We start from the raw sequence: 8,972 nt of genomic DNA, 5'->3' as shown, positions 1-8,972 counted from the left end.
ATAAATGCCCCTATATTCTACTTTGCTCCACAGTGATTTTGCTAATTTAAATAAACCAAGTAATCTAGAAAGGTTTTTCTCATCACACCTGTGAGAAACTGTTCTTACTGAGTCTGGGACCACAGGTAAGCAGGGAAATTTAGCTATCAACTCTGCAAAACTCTGTTGAAAGAACAATCCCAAATTCTACACATCTACCCTTGTCCCAGATTAAGTTCTGTGAAGAGAGCTATTGCTCTTTTTTCCCTCCTCTCTCCTCAAATAAATGTACATGTCTGCAGAGCTGTGGATCTCCTTTCCATGCCATCATCCATGGTTTGGACTGCTTTCCCCCTCTGCAATAAGAAGTAAGCTATATTTTAAATGTAAGCCACCAGTATGGGCTAATTGTTTGCCTTCCTTACCCTGATTCCAAGCTCCACATTCTCTCCTCCATATACTTCCATGCCTTCATCCAGCAATCCAATCTCTTGGAAGTATTCTCTGTCCACTATGAAGCATCCAAGCAGTGCAGGACTTCTGGAAGAATAAATCATCAGCAACCAAAATTAGCAGATAAATTATGAAGAATTTTATTTTTCAGGCACAGATTGTATTTATCATTGCTACGTAAAATGATGCAGCAAAACAGATTCTTAAGAAAGTATTTCTCAAAGAGCTTTATTGAGCCTTGCCTTCTGACATTCCTAATTCTAAAGTGAAATGAGCACCATTGAAGGAAATTAGAGTCAAATTATTGGACATAAATATTCACCAGAGCAGTAAGGATTTCAGTGCTAGTAGTGTGAGATCCAGGTGCCCCAGTTTTGTTTCTGGGGCACCAGCCAGTGTAGCCTCTGTCCTTGCTAAGTCCTCAAGGCTCTTGCCTGTGACAATTGCAAATGATGTGCAGTTCTGTGTGTTTAGCCAGAAGCCAGGTTCAGCTAGAGCTAAAAACTTGTGTCTGTAAGCTTACCTAAAGAAAGAGATTATTTCTTGAATAGGACCATCCAGATACATTTTTTTAATACAGAATCAAGCAAAGCCTGCCTTTACCAGCATAACATTAGTCCATTATCCTGAGCCAAACCTAAACAAATCACATAGCTTTACTGGATCAGTAAACTCTACTTATGTCATGGTGGGAACCAACCAATTTTTACTATACAGAGCCAATTTTAGTCAGGTAAGAGTTCAGCCACAGAGGGTACAATTTCACCTTATGAGTAGAGAAGGATACAGAGTCATTTAGCCTTTTCATTTTTCTCCTACCTTATAATCCACAATTGCAAGAAATAAATATGTCTTTTCAGATTATTATGCTGGCACTCTGGTAATGACAAGATATTAATTAGCAGTACAGGAGAAATCACCCTGCTTTTATGGAGAACACTCAAGCTACAGCTAGTGGACACATCTGCTTTCAAACAGATCATAGGCTGTCTTAATCACAAATTCTACAGTTCTACAGAAATCTATATATGCCTCCAAGTGCTATAGTACCCGTTTTATAACAATGAAAGACCATCTTTGATGTATTTATTAATGAAGAAAATAGCAGTTAACATCAATACAAAACTTATGCTTCATTTATGATAGGTACTTTTGCCTTTGTTGTTGTTTTTAAGTGTTTCTCAGTGCACCTGCTTCCCTTTGCTATAATTCTAAAAGAATAATGGAGGCAGATAGAAACCATCCATCAAGACACATGGCTTTGTTTGTTGGTGTGCTTGTTTTAATTATCCAACACACACATGCAGCATATTGCACTGAATTAAAAAATGTGCCAGGGAAAGAGCTAGGGAACAAACCTGAAATTCATAAAGTACATGCACTGCCCAGTCCTCATGTGGAACAGAGTTTGGGGGTAAAATGGAAAAGTCATTACTTTGTGTTTCACTACTTTTAATTTTAAAAATCATAATGGTTACTCTGTATAATTAATCACAGGATCATAGAATGGCTTGGGCTGGAAAGGACTTGAAAGATCATCTCATTCCAAACCCCAGCCATGAGCAGGTACATCTTCAAACAGATGAGGTTGCTCAGAGCCCCATTCAGCCTGGCTTTGAACACCTCCATGAATGGACATCCATAACCTCCCTGGCAACCTGTTCCAGTGCCTCACCACACTCACAGAGAGAATTTCATCTCAATATCTAACATAACCCTGCCTTCTGTCAGTTTAGAGCTGTTCCCTCTTGCCCTATCACTACCTACTTCTGTCCCTTACCAGTTTTCTTGGAATCACCATTTAGGTACTGGAAGGTGCTGTAAACCTCCCTGGAGCCTTTTCTTCTCCAGGCTGGACAACCCAAACTCTCTCAACCTGTCTTCACAGGAACATTTTTATAGTGTCAACAGAGTTCATTAACAGCAATAACTATTTCTAATGCTGTGGAAATTAACCCCTTTTCACGTTTGTCTTTGGCAAACCTGTTAATTTTTATCTCCTGCTTTCCAATTCTAGGTTCTGTTCATAGGTCAGTGCAGTTCAGAGGGTGTTAAACTGACAGAACCTGAGAAAAGTGCCTGCCTGCCAAGATAGCTGCTGGATGAAAAACAGCTGCCAGTGCTGTTTGAGGTTCTGCTTTCAGGAGGTAAGAACAGCATTCACACTTCCTTTCTGCAGGGAGCTGGAGCACAGGTACCAGTGCCCTCCTTGGAATGAATGTGTGTCTACAAGCAAGGCCTGTACTCTCAGCAGAGCTGCTCAGTGGGTTCAGAGGGTACTACTCCCCTCCCTGAGACAAAGGGATTGTTCTGTACCAGTCTGACAACACTCTGGACATGGGAACAAAGTGCAGACCCAGACTGTCCCAAAGCAAGGACCCAATGCAGCCTTTGCTCACAGTGTCACTGACCAGACATTAACTCCTGGGACACAGCACAGCTGTGCACCTATGTGACAACACTATAAAGAACACAGCTGTCAGGTCAGCTCTGCTTATGCAATGTAACTGCAAAGAAAATTCCATTTCTGGCCCGTAAGCACTAAATCAGCAGGCAAGACATTTGGAGAACAGAGTGCTGCAGAGCAGCCCTGCCTACCATTCCACTTGGGCAGGAAACCTGTTTAAAAAGATCTACTGAAAACAAAAGTTTCCTTTAAAAACATCTACTGAAAACAGGAGTTTTCTTGATGACTGTGTAGGCATCAAGGACATTTAAGTATTTGAAGTTTACAGTCAGTAAAACCTATCACACAGCTGAGCCCACTTGCCCCCTGTCACACCCAGGAGAGCTTTTAGACACTGTAATTTAGTTATTTATTACCTTATTGGAGCAGTTGTGTTCTCCAGTTTCCACCAGGACTTAGGAGGGTTCAGATACCTGCACCACAGCTCCCAGTCAAAGCCTTGTGCTGAGAGGGGATACTCCTCTATTTCAAAATTATCATACTTAATGTTATCGAATGATGGAGAAATTACTCTTTTCCTGTTTTCTTTTATCCTGGTGAGCACTGGTTCAGCCCTAAAAAAAAAAGAAATACACTGTTAAGATTACACCACTGCAAGCATAGCACTGATGGAAATCATGGAGTAGTTTGGTTTGGAAGGAGCCCTTAAAGAGTATTTAGTCCACCACCAAATAAACAATATAGCAGCTAATGCTGTATTTTTCAGAAGGAGCAAAGTCTAAAGCTGTTACCCATTCAGAGCCCTTTCTGCCCCAAAATAATAGACTGCAACATATTCTCTAGGAGGCTCTGTTGTTAACCTTGATTTGAGCTGGTGGATGGAAGAAATGAGTATCTGCATATCATAGAGCATTTATACCCTTGCTACCAAGTAATGACAACTTCAGGCTCGCAACACTACCAAGGACATCAGGAGCAGAGTTAATAATAGATCTATCCTAGAGACAGAAGCTCTTGCCTTTTTACCTCACTTTTACTTAAGGAGCAAGGGAGATATTAAATCCAGACTGAACACGGTAAAACACATTATTTTAGTTATGTTTACTTTTGCAGAGTGGCCAAAATAACCAAAAAAACGCTTCTTTGTTTACACTGCAGAATGTAAAAGAAACATAATCTTTTTTAATGAAAAGAAGATACATTCACCCTCATGGGCAAAGGGCTACATTACTGGAGGAGATTTTTAATGTGCAGTTTTCTAATATGATTTAACTACCTTGTAATTAGACCAGCAGATTACTCAAACCATGAAAATGTATCTAGATCATCTTACACAGCACAAACACATTTTTCCTGCTTGTGTCCATGATTATGTCTGAATTTTCATTAAAAAGCTCAAAATTCTAACTCACCCTCTAAATGCCAGTCAGTAATTTACCACCAGTGCTTGGCAAAGGTCCCTGGGTGAGAGAATGGAAGGGGCACACACCAACCCACGTTGAATTCCACGTGGGCATCGAAGAGAGCGACGACCGGCGCTGTGGCTGCTCTCCAGCCGCTGACTCGGGAGCGGATCAGCCCCTCCTGCCTGCTGTGCCGGACAGCCTTGATGAAACCTGGCTCGTGGGCATTCACCTCATCAACATACTGCTGCAGCTTCTCCTTGAGCTCCTCTGTAGAAGGGCAAGAATTGGGCGTCAGCAAGAGATGCCAGCTCGACAAGGTGTAAAAATCCGCGCTTTGTGTCGTAGATGAGCGATCCCCATCCGGGGAATGATGTGCTCTGACTCCATGATTCCAGAAGGCTGAACAAATCCTTTATTAAGCTTTATTAAGCTGTACTATATTACACTAATACCATATTAAAACTACACTAAAGAGATACCAAATACTACTAAAGAAAAACACATGACTCTCTGCAGACAGTCACAACACAGCTTTGACCCAATTGGCCAATCAGTCCAAACAACCCTCGCTGGTGTCCAGCTCACAAATCACTTCTGGCAAACCATCTCCATGACACATTCCACATGTTCCAAACAGGAGCAGCAAGTAGAGATAAGAATTGTTTTCTCTTCTTCTCTGAGGTTTCTCACTGCCTTCCCCAGGAAAAGTCCTGGGAGAGAGAATTAAATCTCTCTTTGTTCAGAGAATGCGAATACCACACTTTGAGTAAAACAGGAGCAGCCTTCACACGGCTACTCAGAACTCTCAAATAGTCAGTCTAAAAGGGGGCAAATAAAAAGGAGAAGGACCATGAATTATTTAGCAATAAAAAAATTTCAGATATAACTATTTAGCCTACATGACTGCCATCAGAATCCTGGCACTGTTTAACAGTAACAAGCCACAAAATGAAGTGTCATAGCTACATAAGAGTATATTATTTTACTGTAACAAAAAACAAGGCACCTGTCTTATATTTCCAGGAAAATAAATAAAAAGCCTAAGTATTTTCCATGAATATTCTCTACCAATATTGCAAGAAAAAAAAGAGAACTAAGAGTAAAAGGCATTATTTTTCTCTTTCCATTTTTCTTTCTCAACTTTGACAACTGGTTTCTGTCTTGACTAAAAAGTTCAACAACTTTGGCTCTTAGAACAAAGACAAGTAAAAGCTCTAGAGAAGAATCATTCCTAATTAAAGTATAATAACTCTTAGATCAACAGCTATTATCTCTCTGGTTTAAAGACCACTGCATGAGAAAACACAATATGTGGAGTATAAATATTGTGTTCACAATGATTATTAACTGAAAGCAATGTTCACTTCATTCTTTATTAGCATTCCTATGTTCTATTTACATTATGGTATCGCTCAGAATTCCCTTTGGGACAATAAATTCCCTTTATTCTGGATCTCTCCACAAATCCAGCAATGTCTTTGCTCTGATGCAGAATAATGCTCCTGTGGCTATTATGCTGTACTGGGCATTATCAAACCTGCATTAAAGCTCAATGCTGACTGTGAAAACCCTAGCAAGCCATTTACCTTCTCCTGAGGAACGGGTTCCCCAGGGAAGCAGTCACAGCACCAAACCTGCCCGAGTGCAGGAAGCATTTGGACAACCTCAGATACATTCTCAAGTGAACTTTGGGGTGTCCTGCCATTGAGCCCCAGGCAGTTTGAGAATCTGAGAAATCAGCCTTTCACGCTGGGAGCTGCTCACCTCCAACAGATCTGGACAAGCAGCATGCTGGAATGGGTAATGGCACAGAAAATTAAAAGCAAGCACACTTTGTGAGCCATATTAAATGTTCATCCTTGGAAAGGAGGGGGGTGTGTGCTCTCTTGAGCTGACAGAACAACAGAGCTCATCAATTGCAAGTTCATCCTAAAGTTCATCCCTGCTGTTTGTGCAGACTCTTGGACATCCACCAGGTGTGATGCAGCTGTTTCTCAGGCCTTGCAGGACTCTGCATGCCATGTACCTTTGAATCAATGAACTCTGCATGAACCGAGAATATCACAGAAAAATCCTGATTCTTACAGGTTTTCAGACAAACAAGAATTAAAAAGAAACAGTCTGCTGATCATGTCCCTCACAACATTTAAACTGCAGCAATATTTTAGGAATTGACTGGATATATTCCCAAAATTTTCAACATTACATTGCCAATAACTATTCAATTTGTTTGTCTGTGACTGCATCACCTGGAATAAACACTTACATAGCATAGAGCACTCTTCTGTTTTGGATTTGACTTGCTGCTTATTGATCAACACACTTTTTCTCCTTTATCAAGTAAAAAAACCCACATTAATTTCCTTCACGCTTGTGCCAAACTCCATGTTCTTACTGCTCACCCCCGAACACACAGAGATTTGTAGCAAGCACAGAACTATCAAACCAACCACTAGCTAACAGCACATTAAATTGAAAAGAAGACATTTATGTTACTGTAATTCCATGCACCTAAAAATAGCACAAACCCGTTCTCTATTCCCAAAATGCAGCACTGCAGAGGATGACTATCAAAACGTGAAGATTAAAGCTTTGTTCTTGGTCTAAGTGGCTGCTCACAGCTCTGCAATACCAGAGGCTTTATTTGCCACAACAATGCAGCATCACCACGGAGGACAGAACTGTGAAAGGAAAGCAGGCTCTAATGGAGGACTCGGAAATCAGGAGCCTGGACAGAGTCATTGCTCCATCAGTCACTGCATTTCAGTAAGTGGGCTACTCTTACTCCTGCCTTACGCATTTCCTAACGTGGACTGACTTTAGAAGCTTGAGTAAACACAAAATCTATTTCATAGCTGTTGTAGTGCATTTCTATACTTTGTAATACTTTGAAGTAGTTTTGTTTTGTATCCCCATATTTTTCCCAAATCGTTTATCCCAAACTGTAACCCCCTCCTTCTCCCTGTGTTATCCCTCTCCCGGGATGAGATCATCCCCAAACCCCGACCCTGGCTCTCTGTCAATCACTCAGCCTCCCATCCCCTCCATGCAGAAGTTTCGGTCCAAGTCGTCCAGTGATCAGCCAGAGGCCAGGGGTCAGCCCCCCAAGCCTTGCCCCATACACTGTCCTGTATGTCTGTCCCCCAGCATCCATCCCTTAGGGTCACTTAATGGTTGGTAAAATGTTATCTACTTTCAGTTTCCACCTCCCTTTAAACGTGACCTTGGCACATCTCCCTGGGGCTTGGCAGGAGGCCCCTGAGGTGCAGGAGCTCCTTTGGGATCCTAATAAAACCTTGGATTAACCCCTGCTAAGAGTCGGCCCTTTATCATCTACCAATGTCTCTGGTGTCTCTTGTGCTGCACAGGGGCCCAGCCCAGGTGCCCTCAGCACCCTCGGGGCACAGAGAGTGTCTCCCCCCAGCCCAGGTGCCCTCAGCACCCTCGGGGCACACACAGAGAGTGTCTCCCCCCAGCCCAGGTGCCCTCAGTTCCCTCGGGGCACAGACAGTGTCTCCCCGCTCTCGGCCGTGTCGGGGCTCCCAACCCCGGTGTCTGCCGACTCGGGACTGGCCCAGGGTCCCTGAGAGGCTCGCAGAGAAACAGAGACAACTTAGGAGCTCCAGACATCTTGTGTCCATCTACAAATCCCATCTAGAGTCCAACTACACCCCACATTACAAACTCCCAGGGACTTCTCCTACTGCACCAGGCTACGCAGGAGGGCAGAGCAGCTCCAGCACAAATGTGTGTGCTGACACCCGTGACACGGGACAGACAGGACACCACAAACAATGGAGACACAACACAGACAGAAATCTCTTGGCAAAAGGGATAACTGCGAGCACCGAGAGCATGCCAAATGAGACGACCGAGGTGAGACTGATGGCAAGCTGACGTGGCTCAGAAAACACTGAAGGAACAAGATGCTAACTGAATGATTTATTCCATAAACTGAAGAGATGGATGCCCGAGAATCCTACAGTCAGAAGCCTCTACCTGTCCTCACATTGTTTCAAGCTCTAATCTGCCATAATGGATCCTGGCAGGGCATAGCTGTCCGTACAGCTCAGAACAAGACCTGAAAAGACATCTGACCGGATGCTTCCAAAGAGAGATGCAATTCTGATACATGTCTGAGCTCCCCAGGCAAAGGTTGTAGGGCATGGATGCCGGGCCAAGAAATGCAGAGATCACAGAGGATAAGAACAATGCCAAGGTTTCTGACAGGCCCCTCAAAGGCCTAAGGTAAGAGACATGAGATACCCAAACAACAGATAATGCACAATAGACAAGGGACATGATACACACTGGGACCGCTCTGCCCTGCACACCTCAGCACTGGGATCAAAAGTGAGACTTTGCTTTTATGGGGCCTAAGGGGCCACTTCATGGACACCCCCCCACCTCCAAAGTGGACTCAAAAACCCATCCCAGTATTTCCCAAACCAGCACCCTGCTTTCATCCCCTCTGCGGGTCGTAGCCCTCTACTTATCTCTCAGACATCTGGCGATGCCAGTCTGTGTCAGGTGCAAAGGAAGGCTGCCTCGACATCTGGGAAGGTCCTGCTGGCACTGTTGTTAAACAACTTCCTGTTGTTTCTTCGTCTGCTCCAATAAAGAAAACAAAATATCAATGCATAACCTCAGCAGCACATTGGCCAAAACCCAACAATTCTGCCACTCACTCTTTTCCCAAGAATGCCCGGCTCCTGGGGCCGCACGCT

General features: G+C 43.3%; 1 long non-coding RNA gene across 1 annotated transcript; it reads right to left on the bottom strand.

Moving 5' to 3' along the window:
- Positions 1 to 422: 422 nt before the first annotated feature.
- On the bottom strand, positions 423 to 8,731 carry LOC143692097 (uncharacterized). Its single transcript, XR_013179961.1, has 3 exons — positions 4,252 to 8,731; positions 3,256 to 3,453; positions 423 to 519 (listed from the first exon to the last, which is right to left on the bottom strand). It is a non-coding gene; the product is annotated as an uncharacterized LOC143692097 (long non-coding RNA).
- Between the last annotated feature and the right edge of the window lie 241 nt (positions 8,732 to 8,972).

Source organism: Agelaius phoeniceus, chromosome Z, assembly GCF_051311805.1.
Source record: "Agelaius phoeniceus isolate bAgePho1 chromosome Z, bAgePho1.hap1, whole genome shotgun sequence".
Classification (NCBI taxonomy): domain Eukaryota; kingdom Metazoa; phylum Chordata; class Aves; order Passeriformes; family Icteridae; genus Agelaius; species Agelaius phoeniceus.
This window is presented reverse-complemented; position numbering and strand designations above follow the sequence as displayed.